We start from the raw sequence: 25,555 nt of genomic DNA, 5'->3' as shown, positions 1-25,555 counted from the left end.
TCTCTTGTTGCGGAGCACCGGCTCTAGGTGCATGGGCTCCCGTAGCTGTGGCTCATGGGCTCTAGAGCGCAGGCTCAGTAGTTGTAGCACATGGGCTTAGGTGCTCCATGGTATGTGGGATCTTCCCGGACCAGGGCTCAAACCCGTGTCCCCTGCATTGGCAGGTGGATTCTTAACCCCTGCACCACCAGCAAAGCCCCTATGTACATAATTTAAACAGTTTTTTTCCTTTAAGTGCTACAGATACTGTGGGTTTGGGGCTTGGGAAGGGGGCTTCCCCTTATGTACAGTACTAGGCTTCCCCAGGGTCCAGGCCACAATCTGAGGCCTGGACTAAATGGAGCATAAAGAACTTTCTTGTACACATGGAAGTAATTTTAGGAATACCTATGGGCTACAGCCATCACTTGATCTTCAATGAATACCCCTCCGCCCCCTTTTATAGCACCATTTTCAAAAGGCATTCACAAGTAATACGCACATAAGAGTTTCTGATTTTGACCCACAAAACCACTGACTGGGTCATATACGCATTCAAATGGAGAAACAGAGCAACACACAAGAGTCTGGAAAGCTGACTCTGAATCAGGGATAAAGCACAAATGAATGTGGAGGGTGATGGAGAACCTTTGGCTGGAGGGCCCTGAAGGTTTATTAAGTTATGTTTATGTATCTGTCCCCAGACTAGAATGCAGTTCCTTGAGGAACAGGGTAGGGACTGTATCTAGGGATACAGTCAACCCTGTGTCCCTAGAACCCACGCATTGTGCTTGGAACATGGTAGGTACAGTAGGTTAGTTATTGACTCCTGTTCTACCCATTTTAAAAACTGACTTGTCTTTTTATTGTTGAGTTGTAGGAGTTTTAAAATTTATTCTGGATACAAGTCCTTTGTCAGATGTATGTCTTGAGAATATTTTCTCAAGTGGCCTTTTCTCAAATGTGGCTTGCCCACTTGTTTTCCTTCTTTCTTTTTTTTTTTTTTCCTTGCGTTACGCGGGCCTCTCACTGTTGTAGCCTCTCCTGTGGTGGAGCACAGGCTCCGGACGCGCAGGCTCAGCGGCCATGGCTCACAGGCCCAGCCGCTCCACGGCATGTGGGATCCTCCCGGACCGGGGCACGAACCCGCGTTCTCTGCATCGGCAGGTGGACTCTCAAGCACTGCGCCACCAGGGAAGCCCCACTTGTTTTCTTAATGGTGTTTTTTAATTAATAGAAGTTTTTAATTTTATGAAGTTCCATTTATCTGTTTTTTTCTTTATGGTTAAATCTTTCTGTATGCTGTCTAAGAAAGCTTTGCCTGTCCCAAGATCATAAAGAAATTTTCCTGTTTTTTTCCCTTAATGCTGTATAGTTTTAGCTTTTATATTTAGGTTGTGTTGAATCCCATTTTAAGCGTAAAGCTCTTTCACTGGTTGATTCCATTTTATTTTATATTTTTGTATCTCAGAGAAAGTCTTATTCCTTCCTGATCTGCCAATAGTTTCTCCACAGACAACTCCAGTCCAGCCAACTAAGGTAAAGTTCTACAGATACCTCATTAGACTTTGTACTCATGCCTTTCGCCCCGACACTTTCACATTTTTTACAAAGCACTTCTTTATGTACGTCATCTCATTGATCCTCACAACAATGCACCAGAATAGGCAGACCCATTTCTTTGTTTAAAAAAATAAGGAAATCAACACCTAGAAAGAACAAATGACTTGCCTAAGATCTCTCAATGGATAAATGACAGAATTAAGTCAAGAGTCAGGAATCCTAATGTTTGACCTTTTTTCTTGATCAGTTAGGAATGTAATGAGAGTATACTGTACACGTGACTTGATTTCAAACACCACAGAACACATTTACTGAGAGCATACCTATTAGACTTCTCCCCCGGGAGAGACATGTTCTATAACAAGACAAGTTTAATATTGTGGCCCATGAGCACTAATAAAGGTGAAGAGAAAACAGTGAGATGGAAGAGCTCATTCCAGACGCTTTTTGTACCCTGATTAAATGGAGAGACATGGGAGATGAAGATGGGGAAGGAATAGAGAACCCAGAATAGGAAGAAAAGTGGAAGAAAGTGCTCAGCTCTGCCTACCAGGTGGACAAAGAAGTGGTGGGCTTAGTCAGCATAAAGTTACGAGGTCTAGATCTCTAGAATCAGGGAGAGCTCTCCACGAGAGCCCTCTTCCTGGCCCTCATCACAAATGGGTGTCTCCTGGCCTATTATAATAGTACTATTTATTAGTGATCATTTACTGAGAACTTAGTAAGGTGTTTTACATATATCATCTCTAATCTCACTATAATCGTTTAAAGTAGACATAATCATCCCCACTTTACAGATGAGAAAACTGAAGCTTAGCAAGTGTGAGAAGTTAGCCCATAATTATATAGCTGAGATGGACGCAAATCCAGGTCTGCCCAATTCTTAATTCTTTCCACTACAACTGCCTCTCAGAGGAAAGATCAGGGCCACACCCTCTTCCTAAAGCCCCTACATTTACTCTGCTACCAAAAAGCAGATGCTTCCTACCTTTTCTGGATAGGCTCACACTCTAGGATTTCCATTTACACAGTTTATACTTACCCTCTTTACTATTCTCTGAACCCACAGTCCCTTTCATATTACTGCCCCATGCTCTAATAAACACTCTTCAGTCCCACCTCCTGCCCCAGTTCCCAGCTCACAGCTCCCTGCCCCATTCACAGTCCTCAACACCCCTTTCCCCTGCTCTGTAGTTCACATTCCTAGGTGCTTCCTGGGAACTAACACCTCCCACAACTTCCCAATGTATTATCCAACCATATTTTGCGCAACATGGAAGTACTGACTCCTATTAGCATCTGTTTTTGAATCCTCCACCAAGGTGACCAATGGAGATGGGAATTTAAAGAACTCTTCCTATCTGCTCAGCAATAGGGTAACTCTGGGCAGGAAGATGTTCTAAACTTCAGAAGAAAGGTTTCCCTTGTCTTTGGTCTTCAGCGTCTTTCTGCCAGTCATAGAATCCCTTCCCTCTTTTTTAGCCTCCCGAAGGAGGATGGGGAAGACGGTGATACTCAGCTGTTACTCTCTAGCAATCTGACCTTGACCTGAGGTCTGATGGGGAGCCTCAGTAGGACTGATAACCCTTTTCCTGTCTGGATTCTCTCTTGGACAGGATTGAAGGGAAGAGAGCAGGAGGGTGGATTTGGGAGTATCAACTTATGCTTCCTGTTAGGAATCTAAGCCTGTATAAGAAGACCAATTATAATAGGTCAGGTGCCCTAGGCACTACTTATCCCCACCAACAATGTGGAGCCTCTTGGTCAACATTCTTTCTTATTCCATCCTTATCTGTAGCCTCTTGGCTCCCACAGCTCCAGAAGATATGGTATGTGTGTCTATGTGCATGTACATATGTGCATGGAGGTAAAGGATGGACTCAATGCTTCCCAGTACCTCCTGTGTGGATCCCTGCATGTCTCCATCATAAACTTACAGTAGCTGTAGGGGTACCTCTTCCCTATTAAGCCTTTGTTTCTAGATCTGATCCCCTCTACGCTGACCCGCACTATAACAGCCTCATTAGAGATGCTCAGAAAGGAAGAAGGGGATTTCCTGCTTCTTGACAAAATAGCATTAGCCCAAGCCTGTTTTTCCCCATCTCTGCACCACAGCCCAGATGTATGCATGGATGAGCTTGTCTAATGTTTGCGCTCATGTTTGCTCTCACTCTCTCCCTCCCTCTTTCGGGTAGACAAAGCCAACCCTCGAAGCCAGGGCCCAAATGTGCTGACCAGTTATTCTAGCGTCTCTGCCCTGCCCCTCCCCCCAGCCCCGCTGAGCCATACCTCTGTAAGGAGCCTTAGCTGTATCTGGAGGCTTCTGTTCCTTTTGCACTCCGACCAGGCTCTATCTTGACAGTTCGAGCTGAGGCACTGTTCCACAGGACCACACAGGGGGAACTGGGCTGATTTCCTAAGATCTGATTTCTGCTAATACAATGGCATCGTTGCTAATGCAGGGAGGCTGCGCAATCCCAGCCCCAGTATCCTTGCCGCTGCTGCTGCCTCTGGTGCTGCGGTGACGTTGCTGCTAAGGGAAGGGGGAAGGGAAAGGAATAGGCATGCCCACAGTACAGCCGCTCAGCCTTCCTCCCTGCCAGTCCCTGTGGGCCCTTTAGCCTGGCGAAGGGGGAAGGTAGAGAAAGGAGTCAGCCACAGAGGGCAGTCAGTGCTGGAAGATGAGAACTCTCAAAGCGACAAAGAAAAATAGCAAGAGAGCTGGGCCTCACTCCTCTCTCATCCCTAGGAGTCTCAGGGAAAAGGTCTGGGAGGAGGCTTAGAGCTTCCTTCCTTCCTTAGGCCCCTCCTTTTAGATCTCAGCCAGAAACCTCTCCCTCCTCTTTTCACCCACTCTGAATGACTCCTTGTTTTCCAGCTTTTCCCCTTCACTAGGATTCCAGACTAGCCTCAGGGTGGAGCAGCCAGCCTGGGAGGGGGTTCCTGAAGCCCTGCAGGGAGGCTGTGGGGACCAGTCATCATTCCACCAGCAGTAACACCAAGTTCCTAGACTTGGCAATAGGCTTTCTAGGGCGTGCCTCTTCAGAGAAACGGGGTCTGTCTCAGAAAAAAGAGAGACTGGTCCATAGCGGCTTCTATATACAGGGTGGTAGTGAGCCTTAGGATCAAGTTGGCTACAGGTCCCCTTCCTACCACAGGGTCCACTTCATTTCCCTGGATGTTCAGAGGGTCTGCTAGTGGGGCTGTAGCAGAACCTTCCGCTCTCTCACCTACATCAGTGTCTGGTCAGTACTGAGTGGGGTCCAGCTGGGCCTGTGGGAAGGCAGAGTCCCTTTAGCCAGGCCAGGGGGCAGGAAGCCTATTTTCCTAGGGAAAGGAAGGCTAAGGAAAAGGAGTGGTCTTCCCCAGGCCGGAGAAAATTATCAGTTCCGTCTGAAGACCTACAGAACCCTCCTCCCCTTCCCTGCTCCACCCTTGTCAGGTTCTGGGCCAGTTCTGTGGGAATCAGTAGACAGTGGAGAAGCCAGAGCCAGAGCCAGCTGTACAGTAAGTAGCAGCATGTCTCTGTCCAGTTCCTGCCACTGCCGCCTGCTGCCATCCTTGAACACAGAGATGGTGTCAAGATGGGCTTGGTCCTCAAGCACCAGCCCTGCATAGAGCTCCTTCCAGTACTGACTACCATCTGGACCCCACAGGCAAGCCCTTGGATTTCAGGTCCCTAAAAAGAAGACTTAGGTCTACTGGCCAGGACCACATCAGCTACCACTCAGGACCCAGAAGATACATTGTTTCTTTCCCCTTATTGTTGCTTCTATTCCCTATGAGACTCAAATGCTCAGTGACAACATTCTAAGATGAAGTGAGCTGTAGAAGAACAGAAGTTGCTGAAGACCCAAAAACCTATTTCCAACCTTGAAATAAATGTTTGAGGGGCCACGGCTTCTGGATCCTACAAAGCAGGAAACAATGAGGAAGGGAAGGAGAGAGGAAGGCAGCTGTTCATAAAACTAGCCATGAACGATCCCCTCAAGGACAGTGAAAGGTGTCACTGTACTTCCCTCTCCCCTAGCTGGGCTGTAGGTTGGGGCAAAGTCAATCTCCATGACCAGTGCTCAGAATTCCAGTAAGAGCTCTGGGCCCAGGGTCTTTGTCCCTGAAATTTCTGTGAGACTAAGCCATGTACTAGAGAGCTACTACTTAGGAAATGTTTCCAGCTGCCTACAGAAGGTGGCAGCTATCACACTTTCAGTGCTTAACTTACTTCACTATATCACAGACCACATCATCACCTACTTTCCACCAACTATGGCCAAAGATCTACAGGGCTTTGATGAGAAGATCAAATTTTTTTCTGGTTAGAAACAAAATATAAAAACCACCACCGGGCTTCCCTGGTGGCGCAGTGGTTGAGAGCCCCCTGCCGATGCAAGGAACACGGGTTTGTGCGCCGTTCCGGGAGGATCCCATATGCCGCGGAGCGGCTGGGCCCATGAGCCATGGCTGCTGAGCCTGCGCGTCCGGAGCCTGTGCTCCGCAGCGGGAGAGGCCACAACGGTAACAGGCCCGCATACCGCAAACAAACAAACAAAAAACATCACATTATAAACCACAATTGCCTCCTAACTAGTCTCCTCACCTGCAATTTACCTTCTATCTAGTACTGCCAGATTCATCTTCCTGAAGCCCCATCTTTATTCAACATGTCACTCCTGCCCCTTTAAAAAAAAAAAAAATTATTTATTTTTGGCTGTGTTGGGTCTTGGTTTCTGTGCGAGGGCTTTCTCCAGTTGCGGCGAGCAGGGGCCACTCTTCATTGCGGTGCGCGGGCCTCTCACTGTCGCGGCCTCTCTTGTTGCCGAGCACAGGCTCCAGACGCGCAGGCTCAGTAGTTGTGGCTCACGGGCCTAGTTGCTCCGCGGCATGTGGGATCTTCCCAGACCAGAGCTCGAACCCGTGTCCCCTGCATCGGCAGGCGGATTCTCAACCACTGCACCACCAGGGAAGCCCCACTGCCCCTTTTAATGGTTTCCCATTACCCAGAGAATCAAGTTCAAACTCATTTTGGCTTTCAAGGTCCTCCATCTTGGCTGTCTACTCCCTCTCTACCCAACCTTACTTCCCATCCCTGGTCATGCAGTCCTTAAAACCTCTTTCATAAGCTCTTTCCACTCTTTGTTCAGATTCTCCTGCCTGTTACACTTGGCTAAACCTATGAGGAATTATCCAAAACCTACAAGGCCCAGATCAACTCCTCCATCAAGTCTTCACTGATCACCTTGGAGCCTGAAATGACTTGTCTTCTGAACAGTGGCTGCAGGTTGTTGATTTTACAGACAAAAAAAAAATCCCACAAAAGCCAGGGGATCAATACGGGATTGCCAATTTCTTACATTGCCAAGTAAGATCATTAAAAAACAACAACAAAAAACACCCTACATCAACTATCACCATCATTTCATTAAAAAAGCACACTGTCATTATTTTTCTTATTTCATTGTATACTGACGGAAGCTTCATCAGAAACTAACATCAGTTCATGAGAGGTTTGTTTTTTAAAAATTAATTATTAATTAATTATTAATTATTATTAATTAATTTATTTTTGGTGGTGTTGGGTCTAATACTAGCACAGTGTTTGGCTTATAGAAGGTGGTTAGTAAAAGTCTTGTTTAATAAGAGTAATACAAAAAGAGTGAGAGAGTAAATGAAAGTGGTGGGCAGATGTGACTCAAAAGGCTGACAGAGAAGCCCCCTGCTGTTCATGAGAAAAAGAAAAAGGTCTATTAAAAGAAAGCTTAGCAAAAAAAGGAATAATCCTTCATAACCTTGAGTTAGGTAACGCATTCTTAGACATGATACCACAAGTACAAGTGACAAAAGAAAACAATAGGTAAGTTGGGGCTTCCCTGGTGGTTCAGTGGTTAAGAATCCACCTGATAATGCAGGGGACACGGGTTCAATCCCTGGTCCGGGAAGATGCCGCAGAGCAACTAAGTCCATGTGCCACAACTACTGAGCCTGTGCTCTAGAGCCCATGAGCCACAACTACTGAGCCCACATGCCACAACTACTGAAGCCTACGCACCTAGAGCCTGTGCTCCGCAGCAAGAGAAGCCACCACAATAAGAAGACCGTGCACCGCATTCAAGAGTAGCCCCCACTTGCCTCAACCAGAGAAAGCCCACACGCAGCAATGAAGACCCAATGCAGCCAAAAATAAAAAATAAAATAAAAATAAAATAAATTTATTAAAAAAATAGGTAAGTTGGACTTCATAAAACTTTAAAACTTTTGTGCTTTAAAGAACACAATCAAGATAGTGAAAAGACAACCCACAGAATGGGAGAAAACATTTGCAAATCATATATCTGATAAGGGACTTCTATCCAGAATACATAAAGGACTTTTACAACTCAGCAATAAAAAGACACATAACCCAATTTAAAAATGGGCAAAAGATCTGAATAGACATTTCTCTAAAGGAGACATGCAAATGGTCAATAAGCACATGAAAAGATGCTCAACATCATTAGTTATTAGGGAAGTGCAAATCAAAACTTAAATGAGATACTACCCCCTACTAGAATGGCTAAATAAAAAAGAGAGACAATAACAAGTGTTGATGACAATGTGGAGAAATTAGAACCCTCATATATTGCTGGGAGGATTGTAAGATGGTTCAGTCACTTTAGAAAATAGTCTGGTAGTTCCTCAAAATGTAAAACACAGAATTACCATATGACCCAGGAATTCTACTCCTAGATATCTACCCCAAAGAAATGAAAACATCTCTTCACACAAAAGCTTGCATATGAATGTTCATAGCCGCATTATTTATAATAGCCAAAAAGTGGGAATAACTCAATATCCATTAACAGGCGAATAGATAGATAAAATGTGGTATATTCATAAAACGGAATATTATTCGATAATAAAAAGAAACATGCTACAATATGGATGAACCTTGAAAACATTATGCTAAGTGAAAGATGCTGAACACAAAAGGCCACATATTGTTTGACTGCATTTATATGAAATGCCCAGACTAGACAAATCTATGGAGACAAAAAGTAGATTAGTGGGACTTCCCTGGTGGTGCAGTGGTTAAGAATCTGCCTGCCAATGCAGGGGACATGGGTTCGAGCCCTGGTCTGGGAAGATCCCACATGCCGCGAAGCAACTAAGCCCGTGCGCCACAACTGCTGAGCCTGTACTCTAGAACCCACGAGCCACAACTGCTGAGCCCATGTGACACAACTACTGAAGCCCACGTGCCTAGAGCCCAGGCTCTGCAACAAGAGAAGCCACCGCAATGAGAAGCCCGTGAACTGAAACGAAGAGCAGCCCCTGCACGCCGCTACTAGAGAAAGCCCACACGCAGCAACGAAGACCCAACGCAGCCAAAATAAATAAATAAATAAATTTATTTTTTTTAAAAAAAGGAGGTTAGTGGCTGCCAGGGACTTGGGGGAAGGGAAAATGGGGAGGGATTGTTATTGGGTTTGGGATTTCTTTTAGGGATGATGCAAATGTTCTAAAATTAGATTATGGTGATGGTTGCACAACTCTGTGAATATACTAGTAACAATTGAATAGTGTACTTTAAAAAAAAATTGGATTATAGTTGCTTTACAATATTATATTAGTTTCTATTGTACAGCAAAGTGAATCACCTATATGTATACATATATCCCCTCTTTTTTGAATAGTATACTTTAAATGGTGAAACAGATGTCAGTTATATCTCAATAAAGCTGTTAAAAAAAAAAAAAAAGAAGCTGCAGCAGTGAATGGTGTTGCTCAGCTCCACAGAGGCAGGAGTCTTTAAAGGCTCTGTGACTGGGTGGGTGTGGGGTGGCAGAAACTCAGGTGTACTAGAAAGCAGAGGGTATCACAGCCATGTTAACTTAAGGAGCTTAGACAATTCCCCCTTCCTTCTGTTTTTTTCAATACCAAAATTCTTAGAACAATGAACTATGTTAATTCTACTTTCTCCTCAACTATTTCTTAAACATCGTAAGTCTGTCTTCTTTTAATTAATACATGAACTGTCTGAAGCAGTTCTAATTTTTTTTTTTTGCGATACGCAGGCCTCTTACTGTTGTGGCCTCTCCCATTGCGGAGCACAGGCTCCGGACGCGCAGGCTCAGCGGCCGTGGCTCACGGGCCCAGCCGCTCCGCTGCATGTGGGATCTTCCCGGACCGGGTCACGAACCGGCATCCCTTGAATCGTCAGGCGGACTCTCAACCACTGCGCCACCAGGGAAGCCCACTTCTAATTTTTAAACCCATAATATTTAAATTGCCTGGGCTTCCCTGGTGGCGCAGTGGTTGAGAATCTGCCTGCCAATGCAGGGGACACGGGTTCGAGCCCTGCTCTGGGAGGATCCCACATGCCGCGGAGCAACTGGGCCTGTGAGCCACAACTACTGAGCCTGCGCGTCTGGAGCCTGTGTTCCGCAACAAGAGAGGCCGCGACAGTGAGAGGCCCGCGCATCGCGATGAAGAGTGGCCCCCGCTCGCCACAACTAGAGAAAGCCCTCGCACAGAAACGAAGACCCAACACAGCAAAAATAAATTAATTAATAAACTCCTACCCCCAACATCTTCTTAAAAAAAAGAAAAAAAAAAGAAAAAAGGATCTAGCTCAAATTCTACCATTTCTGGAAGCTTTTCTTTATCATGAAAGTCTTTTCTTCTGAACTTTTTCAATACCAATTATCTGTACAACTCATTTGGTACCAAGTCTTGGCCATTTTATTTTGTTATTTATCTCTTGATGACAGCAGACTTTTGGAAGGTGGGACTGTCTTATATCTTGATAAGTAATTCTGAGCCCAGAGCCTTGGCTCTTAGTGGGTCACCACCAATGTTTGGTAAAGCTACCGAATGGCAAGCCCAGTGGGCTAGCTGGACTCAAGTCCGCTTTCAGAAGGTTAGCTTAGTCTGAGAATAGCATATTTGATAAGAGGTGAGGAAGGAAGGAAGGAAGATGAAAACCAAAAAGCTGAGCCTTAGTAAATAAATCTTCAAGGCCAAGATCTTAAACTCTTAACTCCTCATTTCTATTTCGTACTGAGATTGGAAAGATGACTGAACAGCCATGTCTTCAATCAGTACTTCCCCATCATTTATTCCCACAGTCATGATCCTACAGCAAAGGTTGCAAAGTGACAGCCTGATGGTCACATCTTGTGTGTCGACAGATTTTATGTGGTTTGCACAGTAAAAATACCACCATAAAAGTTTTTTTTAAATTTCCAGTTTGTGTTGCTTGAAAATCAGAAGAACTGACCATACCAGTCCCTCATTCCTAGATGGTAACAATCAGCTGGAGATGTGGCTGCCCTTACTTATAAGACACGCATGTGCCCTTCAGTTTGACATGTTCCCACCATTCCCTTTGGTCTTTTGTACTAGTCAGCTTCATTGCTTCATTTCACTCATTTGCTCTATTTGCCTGGATCCTATAAAGCATTTGAGTTTACAACCCCTCCCCAGAGTAACAGCTATGATTTTCCTTTATATCCTCAACCCCCGATCTACCTCACATTACCACAATGATGTTCAATGCAGTATTATTTGCAACAGCAAAAAACTGAAAACATTCTAAATATCTAATAGAAAAATGCCTAATTAAATGGTGGTCTAGCCATGCAATGGAATATAATGAAACCATAGGAATTATGTTTATAATGAATGTTTACTGGTATAGAAAAAGGCTTAAAAGCTAATAAAAAAAGTAGGATATCAAATTGTACAGAGAGACTTCTGCTTCCTGCATTTCAGTGAACAAGATATTAAGGGAGTCCCTTCTACTACAAAAAACTATATTCTGTATAACATGTACTTTTTAAAGCATTTCAGGGCTTACAGTAAATAGGAAAAATCTCCAAGGCTACTTGCCCTACCCCCCAAAAGGGGAAAAAAAAATCATGAGCTGTGGAATAAGCAAGGGGTAAAACAACAGTTTCTTGAGGGCTAATTCCCAAAGCATTCCTACTATGGTCAGAATGATAAGCCCGGGACCACTAGTAAGGTGAGGAAGCCAAACCCAAGACCCCCATAGTAGGCTGAGACCCTTGAAGCAAGATCAAGTGATCCAGGGTTGGTGGTTCCTCCCAACTTTTGGAGGAAAATATCTCCAACTTAAGTTGACAGCATTCTCAAAATTAAAGAGTAAGCAAAAATTAGTTTGTATCAAAGATCACAAATATACATGGAAACAAGATACCATGAATGAATAATAGAAAACAACAAATAATAGATTTAAACTGCAAGAATTTCAAATATTAAGAATGCCAGATACAGAACATGAATCAGCTATGTGTGAAATGTTTTAAATAAAGGATAAAATCTCAAAGATAAGGAATTAGCAAGAGACTTATTAGAGAGATCCAGGGTGGTGAAAATATATCTGAATATAACCACTGGCTACTGAGCATTCTTAGGCCTGGATTAGGCTATTCTGTAGGGAATCACTAGGTGAAAAAAAGGATGTGGAGGCTAAGGGGAGAAATTATACCTCATGCTATGGATCTGAACAGTGTCTACTCAAAACAGTGTGTGAAAGTGCTCTAAAAATTATAAATGTTTTATAGAAATGTAATGCATTGTTATTACTCTTTAAAAATGCCAGCATCCATTGAAGATTTTTACCTGAATTAGTTATTTACTGTGATGGTTGAAAAATGATGATTTTCTCTCTATTTTTCGTCTTAACATTTATTAGCTAGCATTCCAATATGAGAAAGATTTCCCTTTTCCTTCCTATTTATTTTTTTGGTATCGGTATAGATTCTCAGCTTTTTTTTTTAATTCAATGGGTCATAATCTATTGCTGGTATTATTGATTTTGTTGGTCATTATCTCAGATTTGGCACTACTTGGCATTTTTCTTTTTCATTGTGAAGATCTTCATTATTGTATACAAATTTAAAAAAATTATTTATTTTGGAATAATTTTTAGAAAAGTTGCAAAGATAGTTAAGAGTGTTCCCGTATATCCTTCAACCAGTACCCCTAATGTTACCATCTTACATAATCATGGTGCATTTGTTAAAATAAGGAAATCATCATTGAATATATTACTATTACCTAAACTTGCAGACTATATGGATTTCCCCAGTTTTCCCACTAATGTCCTTTTTCTATTATTTGGCTTTTTAAAAACTAAACATATATATCACTTTTATAAAACATAAATTGATTAAAAACAAAATAAAGCCACCCCCCCCTTCAAAAGATATGTAGATGTATACTGGAGGCTACAGACAAACAGCTTGGACGGTGCTTTAAGGCAGCTTAGTGAAGAAAAAGATTTGTACTTCCCATAATCAAGACATTGAGTAGTTTTGGAAACTATCAGGCAGGCAATTTTTACCGAAAGCAAGCAATACTGAAAAATAGATAAGGCTATGTTATCTTAGTACATTTCTGTCCCTAGTGTTTCCCAATAATCACTCTGCTTACCTTTTACCTCAGGACATACTTCTTTGGAAGTACTTTTGCTTGTGTTGACCTAGTCAGGTATCCTCTACACCAGCAATAACTTATGTTAAGTAACTCCTTTTGGCCATGTTTTTACCTCAGACTGCATGACTGATTGCAGAAGGAAAGGTCAGAAGTGCCCAAATCATAACAAATAAAAATAAACTATGATTTACTATATACTCTCTTCTCTGATGTAGAAGCATCCCAAGGCCATTAATTAATATCATCTCAGGAGTCAATCAATCAGTCAATCAAACAAGCAATCAAGCCACAAATATTCACTGCATACACTTCTACTGTGTATAAAGCACTGTGCTGGATGTTTAGGGGTAAGAAAGCTCAACTTGAGAGGCTCATAATTTTGTTTAAATCATTGCCAACATGTCTCTGGGGAGGGCTAGGGCAGCAAGAAAGATGTTTTAGGATGTAAGACAAGGGTTAGAGCAGTGGTTTCAAAATTTTTAGCCCCAACACATAAAACAGCGCTATTCTTGTTGAAGCAGGGAAGTCCTAAGGCCCCATACACTCCAACTCCCTCTTTCCACTGCAGGGCCCCCACAGGCACTTCCAGGGGACCCTAGGGCTCAGAGGAAGAAATTCTGAAAACCTCTGGGGAAAGACAAAGGCAAGACTGAACATGGTTGGTTGGGGTCAGGGAAATGGGGAGTGAAACAAATTATTAACTGAGATAAATCATCTTTCTTTTTTCATGGCTCTCAAATCAAATATGTTTGGAAAATGATGTCAATTAACTGCACTAACAGCAGACTTACTTACTTCTGAGTACAGAAAATAACTTTCTATGTGAATTCAGAAAAATCAGTTTGTATAATTACCCTTCATGCCTGCTAAGGTTCTATGCCTTTATAGGCCATGAGATTTGATGGAGACTCTGAATTACCTATAAAACAAACACTTCTGAAATGTGTGAGAGGTGCTGAAAGACTTTGGAGATTTAAGAATTGGTGGTAATAATGATTCCTGTGGTGTCTGGGCTGAGTTGCAAGGAGAGAATAAACAGGCTGTTAGATGCCTGAGAGCACCTGGCTATGGCATCAGGAGTCTGATTCACAAATGGAAGAGCAGCCAATGCCCAGGAGCGCATCTATCTTTCCTCCAGGTTTTGTGTAGCTGCTCCTAGCTGAGGAGGCCACTGTTCCGAACTGGTATTATGTTAGTTTGGATTCCAAGTGAGGCCAGCCAGCATGCTAGGAGTGTGTCAGAAGAGGCCTAGCCTGCTTCCTTATCAGGCCTCCCTAATGTAGAGTTTTCTTTCGAAGCACAGAGCTTGCTTTGTTTTTGGCTTCTCAAATATGTTACAGAGGGACTTCCCTGGTGGCACAGTGGTTAAGAATCCACCTGCCAATGCAGGGGACACGGGTTCGAGCCCTGGTCTGGGAAGATCCCACATGTCGCGGGGCAACTAAGCCCACGTGCCACAACTCCTGAGCCTGCGCTCTAGAGCCCGCGAGCCACAACTACTGAGCCCACGTGCCACAACTACTGAGGCCCATGCACCTAGAGCCCGTGCTCCACAACAAGAGAAGTCATGGCAATAAGAAGCCCGCGGCACCGCAATGAAGAGTAGTCCCCACTCGTCGCAACTAGAGAAAGCCCGTGCACAGCAGCGAAGACCCAATGCAGCAAAAAATTTAAAACAAACAAAAAATATATTACAGAAAGGTTCAGCTAAAAGTCCACTCTCAAAAGTCAAACACTCTAGAAGAGGTTTGGTCCTGAAGTAGAATGGGCTCTTTCCTAGGACCACCTGGTGTGGGTTTATCGTCTTTTTCCCCAAGTCTATCACCTCCCTTATGAACTGGAAATATGCAGGTACCTTTAATGTAACCAAAATCACAGACAGAACATCTAGGGGTAGAACCCCAAACAAGCTCCAAGCCTTTTACCTCTCAGGCTCAGCTGTGAGGAGACTGCAGCACTAGGAATTATACCCAGGAAAAGAATAAGCTAGAAGCCACTGACCTCACTGAGCTGTAAAGGGTCGCTTTCCTTTATTCCATAAAAATAAAATAATAATAAACTCAGCTTTGTTCCAGGTTCTCCTTCTGCTTAAAAGGGATAAAACCGAGATAAATATTCTCTTCTGCCAATCCAGCCAGCAAATGTACGCCTTCCTCCATTAGATCAATCATTTGATTCCCTCCTTAATTCAACTCATAGCACCTGTTTGTGGAGGGCGAGGCTAAATCAGATGACTTCTTAAGGTCCCTTTCAGCTCTAATTACAAACTAAGCCAAACTAAAACCTTGGGCCCAAGGGGAGGTTCCTATGAAGTGTGCTAATAAATGCCCTCCCTCTCACCCTCCCCCCTTTCAACATAAATACACAGATACACACACATCCCTATACTTCCAAGTGCCTTGCTTCTAACTGCTACAATGAGAAGTCTCTAAAGATTGAGAATTTGCTGTAAATCCTACCTCTTTTGAGCATGTAGGTTAGGGTAGAGAGGAGGACTATAGAGAATTAGGAAAGATTTAGTTCCTACCTTGACAGACTGATTTCTTCAGATGCAGGGGATGGAGGATGCAGCAGTGGATAGAGATAAAGCCTCCTAATGCTGGGTATAGGTGAGCAGCAAGGAGCAGGAAACCAAGACCAGAGACAGTGTACCAGGGGTGGATGTTGAAAGGTCCAACGTGGGCTGCTCTACTTGGAGAATAGCTCTCAAGTATATATTCGCAAAAGCAAGTTAGCTGAGATAAAAAAGGCCCCTATGCTTCTTGACTGTTCAGCGTGGTCAACCCTTTGCTCTTCCTTTGGCTGTTCCTTTCGGCTTCTAGGCTCTAGGAAGCAAAGCCAGAGTGTTTTCTGCTTCCCCTCCCCCAAGGCAGTGGACTCAGTCCCGCACGCTGGTAAGCTGTTATCCAATCAGACTGTCAAAGGCTGTAAATAAAAGGCCACATATGCACAGTGAAATAGGCTATGAGAAGAATCTAGATTGAATTACCACAAGCCAGTTGTGGAGACTGGGTGGGGGAGGTAGGAGAAAGGATAGAGACACATAACTGCCCTTCAAGGAAATATTTTCATTCAAGCACACTCCTCCCTCAGCATGACTGCTAGAAGCCATCAAAGCCTTGCTCCCCAAGGAACTAGGTTCTAGTCTGACCCTATTCTCAGCAGAGGGGTCATAGTCCCAGAGACCCCTGAGTCAAGTCAGAAGCCTTTTCCCAGATGTGACTTACTTTCCAATAGACTTTAGGTGACAGTCTCTGAGTCCAGCTCACGGTGCTTGGTAAGTGCACTGGGACTGACTCACTAGTGGTCAGCGGCAAAGGCCATTTCTTTGTACCAGATACTGTATCTGCTTTGGTTATAAGACTAAAGTAAGAGTAAACTGATATTAAACAAAATATTTTTAAAGGTGTCTGGAGTCTTGTCTGGGTCTGGAATATTCAGGAGCCTAGGTTCTGTAATGATTCAAGGTATGGATTTTGGTGTTGACAGGTTTGGATTCAAATCTGACACGCTACTTGCCAGCTGTGGACTTCGGGAAGTTATTCAACTTCACTAAACTTTAGCTTCCTCATTTGTAAAACTGTCATGATATTTTCCCTCAAAGGCTTGAGGGAGAATGAAATAAGATATTATACGTAAGTGCATGACACAAGGTAAGTGCTCAGTTATGGTCACTATTATTATTATATCTTTGTCAATGACCAATGAAGTCCTTACCTCTCTCCTTTCCCCATTTCCCAGAAAACCTAAAGGCTCCAGGTCCAGGGAACTGGCAGGCACAAACCTCTTTAAAAGAGCCAAAGGAACTGCAAAGAGTCATGTTCCTTTTTTCCCCTCCCCTGCACTAGGACTGAATCAGTAATCCTGTACCCATTACACTCTGGCCTGGCAGGCTGGCCCTAGGAGCCTAAGGCTTTCCCAAACCAAAGACACTAATCCATCTCTAGTACTACCTGTTGTGGGGCATGCTCCCAGGCTGCTGGTGCTTCTCCAGGGGCCCCAGATCAGATTCCAGTAGATGGAGGAAAGAAACAGTCTGATCCCAAGCTGGCAGGATAGGTCTGTCCAGGCTGTTGTCTGCCCATCACAGCTGCCTGTGAGGCCTATAGGTTAATAATAGCAACTCTGATGCCAGTGGATTAAGACAGCACTGTAGGAGGTGTTTATTTTTACACGCTGGCGTCAGTATCAAGTTCTACTGGTTACTGCCCAAATCTAGGGCAGCTTCCTGCTACAGGAGTGGCCTCAGGCTTCTCCAGGATGCTAAGTTGGATTCTGGAGGAAACAAGCCTTGTTGAAACAGTTTAGTATCAATAGGGACAGGGAAAGGGAAAAAGGAACAAACAGAGCTGTCATATGTCCAGCTGTCTGGTCCCAAATCTTCGGAACCAGGTGGACCTCAATTGAGAGCTGTTGTTCATGGCATTTTCCTGAGTCAGGTAGGCCCTGGACAAGAGACCTAATATGTTGTTTTGGAAGGGTGGGCACACACACATACACACACAAGGGTGGGCACACACATACACACACAAGGGTGGGCACACACATACATACACACACACACACACACACACACACACACACACACACACACACACACACACACATTGGTTGCACTGAAATGACTTGGATAAAATCAAGGAAAGACTGTTACTTAACTAACCAGAAGCTCAGCCTTGTCCGTCACAAGTCCCAGATTAGTGCTGTGAGTGCTGACCTTGTGAGAAAAAGAAAAAAGCCCACTTGGGAGGGTTTTATAGGATATTTGAAAGAAAGGATGGTTAGGCTGGTCCGTATTTTATTTACACAGAATTTTTAGCAGGTATATCAAATCCTTTGAAAATTTATTTGGCCAGAGCTTCTTTCCTAGAAATGACACAATAGGATAGAAATACCAAGAAACCAGCTTTCATCTGGCGAGGAGTCAGTGCCCAGAAAAATCTTTCCTGAAAGCCTCTTTCTCCCCCAAGGCCTAGAGGTTGCGGTCCCAGGGACCTTACACTTTGACCACAGTATCTGGAACTCCGTGGATATCCCACTCACGCCCCTGAAAGGCAGTTCCTAACACAGATTTCATCTTGTGAAATCAGGCAGACAGGGATGCGACGAGGCTGGCAGCTGGATAGCTGATGTAAATAGATGGGGACTGGCTTACTGAGAGGTCATGTGCACAGCAGACCGCTGTGGAATGACAAAAATGTACCACATACCAGGTAGGAATGCTGAAGTGCAAAGAAAGCAGCCAAGCACACAATAACAGTGACGCCATCATCTTCCTGCCTAAGGCTGACTCATAACCATCATCAGAGACACAAAATATCAACATCTCGAGGAGCAGGAAGGTAGGCTGGTGAACCATTCATTCAGTACTTTTTCTCCTGTCATTCAAGGCTTATCCACCTGGTCATCATAACAACAATGGAGCCTCAGAAACAATCAGATTTGATGACTAGAGATATAGGGTTAGGGTTTGATCTTAGCTCCATCTGGAAGCTACTCATACCTAGGATAGTGGCAGGATGCCCAAGGATAGGAACACTGCTTTCATTCTTGGCTTTTTCTCTGACTTGCTGGGTCATCTGGGGGCAGGGTGCCTGTCCTCTCAAAGTTCTAGATTTACCATTTGGAAAAGGGGCTAATTGTATCTACCTTCTGGTGTTATGGCAAGAAAAAAAATATTCAAACAATTAGAATAATAAATAGCAAAAATGCAGCTAGAGATGATCATACTAAATGAAGTCAGAAAGAGAGACAAATATCATATGATATTACTTATATGTGGAATCTAAAATATGACACAAATGAACCTATCTATGAAACAGAAACAGAACTACGGACATAGAGAACAGACTGGTGGTTGCCAAGGGGGAGAAGATTAGGGGAGGGGTGGAGTGGGAGGTTGGGGTTAGCAGATGTGAGCTATTATATGTGGAATGGATAAACTACAAGGTTCTACTCTGTAGCACAGGGAACTATATTCAATATCCTATAACAAACCATAATGGAAAAGAATATTAAAAATATATATCATAAATATATAGAACTGAATATATATATATACAAAAAATGGAATCACTTTGCTATATAGCAGAAATTGACACAACATTGTAAATGAACTATATTTCAATAAAAAATAAGTAGCAAAAAATTTAAATACTATAAATTCTTTGGATAAAGTATTTTAGAAATATAACAACTGTCATTCATGCATATAGACAGAGAGCCCTGGTCTTATGTATTTTCCTTCTTCTAGGTCACAGTGGCCATGTTGGGAAGTGAACCTGGTCTGTGATTGGAGGTACAGTTCCTTTCTTTCAGGCCTATAATCCCCACCACTGGTTTGAGGAACCGTTGAAACAGTTAGGAATCTGTTTATCTAGATACAAGGTATTAATTTCCATTAATGTGTAATAGAGAAAGTAGAAAAATGTAAGCAAAAAGAAATGCCTCTACTCACCCACTTGCTCCATCTACAAACCTAATTCTCCCTTACACCTGGGCTCAGGACACTGATCTGAGACTTGTATCCCTTTGATACAGCACTGAACAGTAGTATTTCAAACTAGATTTAGCCTAAAGCCCTGATAAAGCAGCATTAATGAAAGGATGTATTCCACTGCTCAGTTAGAACAAAGGCAACACTGTATTCTAAACCCAACACAAGGCTTCACTCTTTCTGGCCCGGCAATCGGTTAGTTGGCCAGGTCTCCAGAGCTTTTGGAGAGGAGAAATAGAAATCTATTCTTCATTGATGCTGATACCTCTTTTTCTGCAAGTGCCTATCCTAGGGTTCAAAACAGATTCTGCAACATCCTGCAGCTTCTGGTGAGCTTTCAGTAAACCCTCCTTTCAGCAAACTCTGTCTGTAAAGGGCCAGAGAGTAAATACTTAGGCTTTGCAGGCAATAAAGTTCTGCCACATATTCCAACCCCCACCCCCTGCCTTTTTTAAACAATTCTTTAAAAATGTAAAAACCATTCTCAGCTTGTGTGAATGTAAAAACCATATAAAGTTACTCTGGCATGGGCCATAATTTGCTGACCTCTGCTCTAGACCTTAAAGCCCTCTCTGTTCAAAGTATATTTCTCAAAATTCTGACTCTGCTGAGCCTGCCTAGGGATCCTCTTTCCTCTTCCCACAGGGCTGATGCATATATTTCAGAGGCAGCTCCCCCATAAGAAGCCACTAAGGAATGTGAAGGAAGAATTCTGAGGTTATTTGCATTGGAGCTGACAGACTGGCTAATTCCCTTCATATAAAGTGCTTCAGAAACATCTGCGGAATTTAGCTTATTGCATTATCATTCTGGAGTGCAGACTGAGCCATAAACAGCCTTTATCCTTCTATTTTTGCTTAATAATACTATCCCATGCCTCTATCAGGCCTTTTTTTTTTTTTCCCTTTTCCCCTGCTCCCAGGTTCCAAACCCACACTTGAATTGACTTAGGTCTCAAGTCTTTCTCTCTCCCCTATCTCGCCCACTTCTATATGTGGTGTGGTTGTGGACAGCGAGCAAACTATCAACAGTTAGATGAGTTTGGACATAGTAAATATGGATGAAAAGGCCTGAGGGTAAGGGTGAGCTTATTTTGAGCAAAGACTTAAGGCTGTAAATCTAGACTCCATCACAAACAGTTAAAGGCTTTGTAAACAGTGATCAAACTACTATAGAAGCAACCTAAGAACAATGTGCAAAGGGTCAGGAATCAGTGGAGTTATACCTCACCACACACCACAGGCTAGAAGGAAATGAATGACTTATAGATAAAGACTAATACTTACAATAATAATAGCCCACTGTGCTAGATGTTTGCCTAATACTTTAGTTCAGGGAAGAAGCAAAAGCTACAGGCATGTCTAAGGCAAATCATAATTCATTGAGAAAGCTATCTGTTATTTTGAAAGATTCAAGTTACATTCAAAGTTCTAAAATGCCACATATTAGCTTGAGAAAATTATGGAAATAAAAACAATTAATATAAGAATATTCTTGAAAGTTATGCCTGCTCATTTCATGAATAATTTAGTAAAATAACTGGTCACATCTAAAAAGGGGAGATTTTCTTGTATTTTTTAAAATCATAAATTAGCAAGCCCGTAAGTTTACAGGTGGACATAAACCTGACAGTTACCTTTATAAGAGAGTTAAGAGTAAAAGAATTACATAAAGTACACAGGACTATAAAGCAAGGAAGTGTATTATAATTGTTTATATACATTTTCTCTTTCCTCCTTGGTTGCATGTTAAAGATAGAGACTGCCTTACTCATCTCTGTAGTCATTTAACCTAGCCTAGCGCCTGGCACATGGCTTAAAATATTCACTGAATTGAACTAAGGAGGAACTGAATCTTCACCACAGTAAATTGGGAAAATTTCTTTTTCTAGAGCAGAATTTGGTTCATTACAGCTGTGGACATATTTACACACACTTAGTTCTAGTCCTCCCTATTGGGGTATGGGGTGCTAAGAAGATAAAGGGGGTATGGTGGTTGGCTTCTGGAATGTGCAGGGCAAACATCCCCAGGTACAGCTCCTCTCCCTTCACCTCAACACTGAACTCCCTTTACTGCTAGTGCGAGCTGCAGCATGAGAACCAGAATAGCATGCTCCAGCCATTATGACAGACATCCTCTCTTCCTCTTTCGTTATCTCTCCCTGCTGAACCTCACCAGTCTTCAACTCTAGCCTGTTGGCTGCTTCCAATGGGACTGCTGAGCATCTAGGAAAGAATGCGGTATGTGTCTCAAAAAATCCAGCACTAGCTGAGGAACAGTTTGTTTTTTCCTAAAAAAGGGCAGTCTGTAAAGTTACATAAGACTTGGCTCTCCTGGCTAGCAGCTTTTCCAATTCCAGCTGGAGACATTCCTCAAGCTGTTTAGAGTTCAGGAAAAGGGTATGGAATTCCCTGATTGGCTAACCTATATTGGAGCCATCTCTGGGTAGCAATGGGGAGGTTCCAGCAAAGTACACAGTAACTCTGCGTTCTCATGCTCCTCAGTTGTGGCCCAATTGAGTTCTCCTGAGAACAGGAAATAGCATGATCCATTTACAATTAATATCTCAGAACAAAGACAAGCCCCACTGCCAAAACCAGAGCCCCAGTGGCATCAAGCCTCTGGGGCCCCACCCAAAGGAGGCAGGACCTAGGGAATCTAACAGCCCAACCTAGAAGCACGACAAGGCTCTGGGAGGGCTTCCTTCCCTGCTTTGGGCAGATGTATAGAAGAATTTGTTTGTGGCTCTGAGAACCTCAGATGCCAGTCTTGCCCAAGGACTAGATGAATCAGTCAATAAACATTAACTGAGCACCTATGAAGTGCAAGGCACTGCACTATGTGAACAAAGGAGACCTGGGGCTGGCCTTCATGGAGCTTATAGTTCGCCTGGGGAGACTAACGAATAATTAAATAACTATGACCATATAAACTATAAAGTAGGCTTTGGAATGTACTATATTCAAAGGAAAGACAGCTAATCCAAAAAGCCATCTCTGTCCAGGGACGTCAGTTAGCATATTTATTAAATCAGGCACAAATTTATACTGAATTGACAACCAAATTACTTGTGTTTTGGTTGAAAACTCTGACCCTTGAAGGAGTCACTAGAATCTCAATAACTTGCTCTCAGTTGAGCCCCATTTTTATTCCTATTCATTCTGCAGGAGTTCAGTCCCTATTTAAAGCACACACTTTTGTTTAAGGCATAGGAGCTCATTTCAACTAACAAATTACTGTCCATTTACATTTAAGAAATTGAACCCTGATTTGCTCTTTCCAGCTTCAGGCCATGCACTTTTATTTCTTTCTGGCCAACAAAGGGAGCTAGGGACTTCCCTGACAATCCAGTGGTTAAGACTTCAAGGTTCCAGTGCAGGGGACGTGGGTTTGATCCCTGTTCAGGGAGCCAAAGTCTTGCATGCTGTGAGGCGTGGCCAAAAAGAAAAAAAAAAAAAGGGAGCTAAGAAAAAGCTAGTATATTAACTCTGCTCTTAAGGACTAATTCTGTAGCACTGGGCAAGTTATTTGATTCCCCTCAGCTTGGGTTTCTTCACCTGTACAACGGGGATAATAATAATATCTCCTCTCACAGGGTGCTGGTGGAAGTTAAAAGATATAGAAACATCTAGAATAGTGATTGGTATTTAGTAAGGGCTCAGTAAACGGCAACTATAATGAACATGAATCAGGAATCTCTTCTTTCTTTGAACCTAAATCTCTCCTATCGCCTTTTTGAGGCTGCACTACTGTTCAACTTACCAGCTCACACCAAGAAATCTTGTCACTGTCATACCCAGAGCTTTTCTTTTCAACAGGCCCACCACCTCAGATTTTTTAACCCTCATGGCTCTGTTGTAAAAGTGTAAAAGTTTAAAAGTGGCTCCCGAAAGTTGTAAAGTGGCTCTGTCCCAGAAAACATCCTGAGAGCGGGACTTCACTGGTGGTGCACTGGTTAAGAATCCACCTGCCAATGCAGGGGACACGGGTTCGAGCCCCGGTCCGGAAGATCCCACATGTCGCAGAGCAATGAACCCTGTGTGCCACAACTACTGAGCCTGCGCTCTAGAGCCCACAAGCCACAACTACTGAGTCTGTGTGCTTAGAGCCCCTGCTCTGCAAGAAGAGAAGCCACTGCAATGAGAAGCCCGTGCACCGCAACAAAGAGTAGCCCCCGCTCCCCGCAACTAGAGAAAGCCTGCACCCAGCAACAAAGACCCAACACAGCCAAAAATAAATAAATAAATAAATTTATTACCAAAAAAAAAAAAAATCCCAAGGGAATACATAGAAAGGAGGTTAGAGTAAATATGCAAATTATCTGTGAATCAAGACTTTCCCACCCAGTGAATATGGCGAATTCAGTTACTTGACTACCTGAATTGCTCACCTGTCAGCAGAAGGCAGTGAAAGCGAGTCCTCTACATAAACTCATGGGCTGACAAGATTCTCCTTAAAGGGTCTAATTATTTCCAGACATGTATCTCAGGAGACCCTATCCAAGTCCCATAGCTTCTGCTGTAGAAAAGCCTCTCTAGTCTATCCTCTCTTCTAATTCCTACAATCAGTGCTCTAATTCTAGGCTCTCCTTCAACACCTCTTTCGAGGACTATTAATTCAGTCAGTCTTTGGGCAGATTCCTATGGCCAGGAAGTGGTAAACAAAATAGATTCTATCCCTGCCCTCATGAAGTTTACAATCTAGTGGAGGAAGGCAGACAATCACATAAATAAAAATATAATTACAAAGTGTGATAAATGCCATGAAAATAAAGTACAGAGTATTAAGAGGATCTGATTAAGACTGACTAAGGGCTTGATTAAGAGGTCAGGGAAGGCCTCTCTGGGAAACTGATATTTAAGTTCAGCCTTGAAAGGTGAGTTGAAGGGAATTTAAACAGGTGAAAAGTTGGGGACAACATTACAGGCAGAGGAAATAACATGTGTGAAAGGGCCTGAGACAGGAAAGTGGTTGATGTCTTAGAAAAACTGAAAGAAAACGAGCATAGTTGAAAGTGTCCATTTTATTTGGCAACCGTGAGTTCGCTGGTGATCTTGACATAAACAATTTCAGGGGTGTGGTTAGTGGAAATGAAGCTAGACAGCAGACGGTGCAAAAGTGAATGGAAAATTGAGTAGACAGTCTGGGTGGTCAAAAAAGGTTGGCTGTTAAATGAGACAGTCAATACCCAGAGGGTGATGTGGTGTTAGGGGATTTTTTAATTAATATCTATTTTATCAAATTAATATATGCACATGGTTACAAAGATAAATTGTAGTATAAAGTTTATGATGGAAAATAGCAGTCCCCAGCTCCACCCCTTTCTACCTCTGTCTCCTTCTCCAGAGGCCACTACTTTCAAATCTTTTAGCTGTCTCATCTGGCATTTATGTTCATGTTTATAAATCATACATGTATTTAATTATTTCTTGATTTTAAACATTCTCTTGACTTCCTACATCCACCACCTTCCTCGTAATTTCTTTTTATTTTTAATTTTAATATTTATTTATTTGGCTACGCTGGGTCTTAGTTGCAGCATGCAGGATCTTTTTAAGTTGATCTTTGCTGCAGCATGTGGGATCTAGTTCCCTGACCAGAGATCGGATCTGGGCCCCCAGCATTGGGAACACAGAGTCTTAACCACTGGACCACCAGGGAAGTCCCCATAATTTCTGATTTAATTAATATGCAGTGTTTGCTATGACTTGGTAGTCTGTGGACCCCTATTATTACTGTATAATTTATAATTTAATTTTACTACTTGACTCTCTTTTGTTTAGTTTTCTATATATTTGTCCCTAAATCTTCACAGATTCTCTAGCGGAATGGTAAAACGTGCTCTCAATCTAAATCTAACTTTCCATATGGTCAAACACAGTTCCTTTTTTTTCCCCCCTGGAACATACTCCTTCTGGAACTTTCTTTTCTGATACATTCTGAATTGACTCTCCTCTCTGGCTTACAACACAACTTTATGCTGGACTTCTCTCTCTCATCATGCTAGGAATTTCCTTTGCCTCTCTTCTGTTAGTTGCCCTGTGTTCTAGATCCCATGATTTCTTCTTTCTTGTTGGGAAG

At 42.9% G+C, this 25,555-nt stretch overlaps 1 protein-coding gene across 19 annotated transcripts in view; it reads right to left on the bottom strand.

Annotated features, from left to right (window-relative positions):
* The window catches only part of RUSC2 (RUN and SH3 domain containing 2), a 61,129-nt gene that overhangs the window by 18,419 nt on the left and 17,155 nt on the right, over nucleotides 1-25,555 (bottom strand). For 3 of the 19 annotated variants that reach the window (XM_067039632.1, XM_067039633.1, XM_067039639.1), the window contains exon 2: nucleotides 6,140-6,218. The exons of 4 other annotated variants lie outside the window; for them this stretch is intronic. The gene's annotated coding sequence lies outside the window, so the exon portion shown is untranslated. Of the gene's footprint in view, nucleotides 1-3,831; nucleotides 4,437-6,139; nucleotides 6,219-14,979; nucleotides 15,181-15,505; nucleotides 15,904-16,931; nucleotides 17,094-25,555 lie in introns of those variants that run through there. 12 more of the 19 variants (XM_059071645.2, XM_067039636.1, XM_067039630.1 and 9 more) reach the window with 11 other exon arrangements.

This window comes from Kogia breviceps, chromosome 8, assembly GCF_026419965.1.
Source record: "Kogia breviceps isolate mKogBre1 chromosome 8, mKogBre1 haplotype 1, whole genome shotgun sequence".
NCBI classification, from domain to species: Eukaryota; Metazoa; Chordata; class Mammalia; order Artiodactyla; family Physeteridae; genus Kogia; species Kogia breviceps.
The sequence above is the reverse complement of the archived record's forward strand: the minus strand, read 5'-3'. Positions and strand labels throughout refer to the sequence as shown.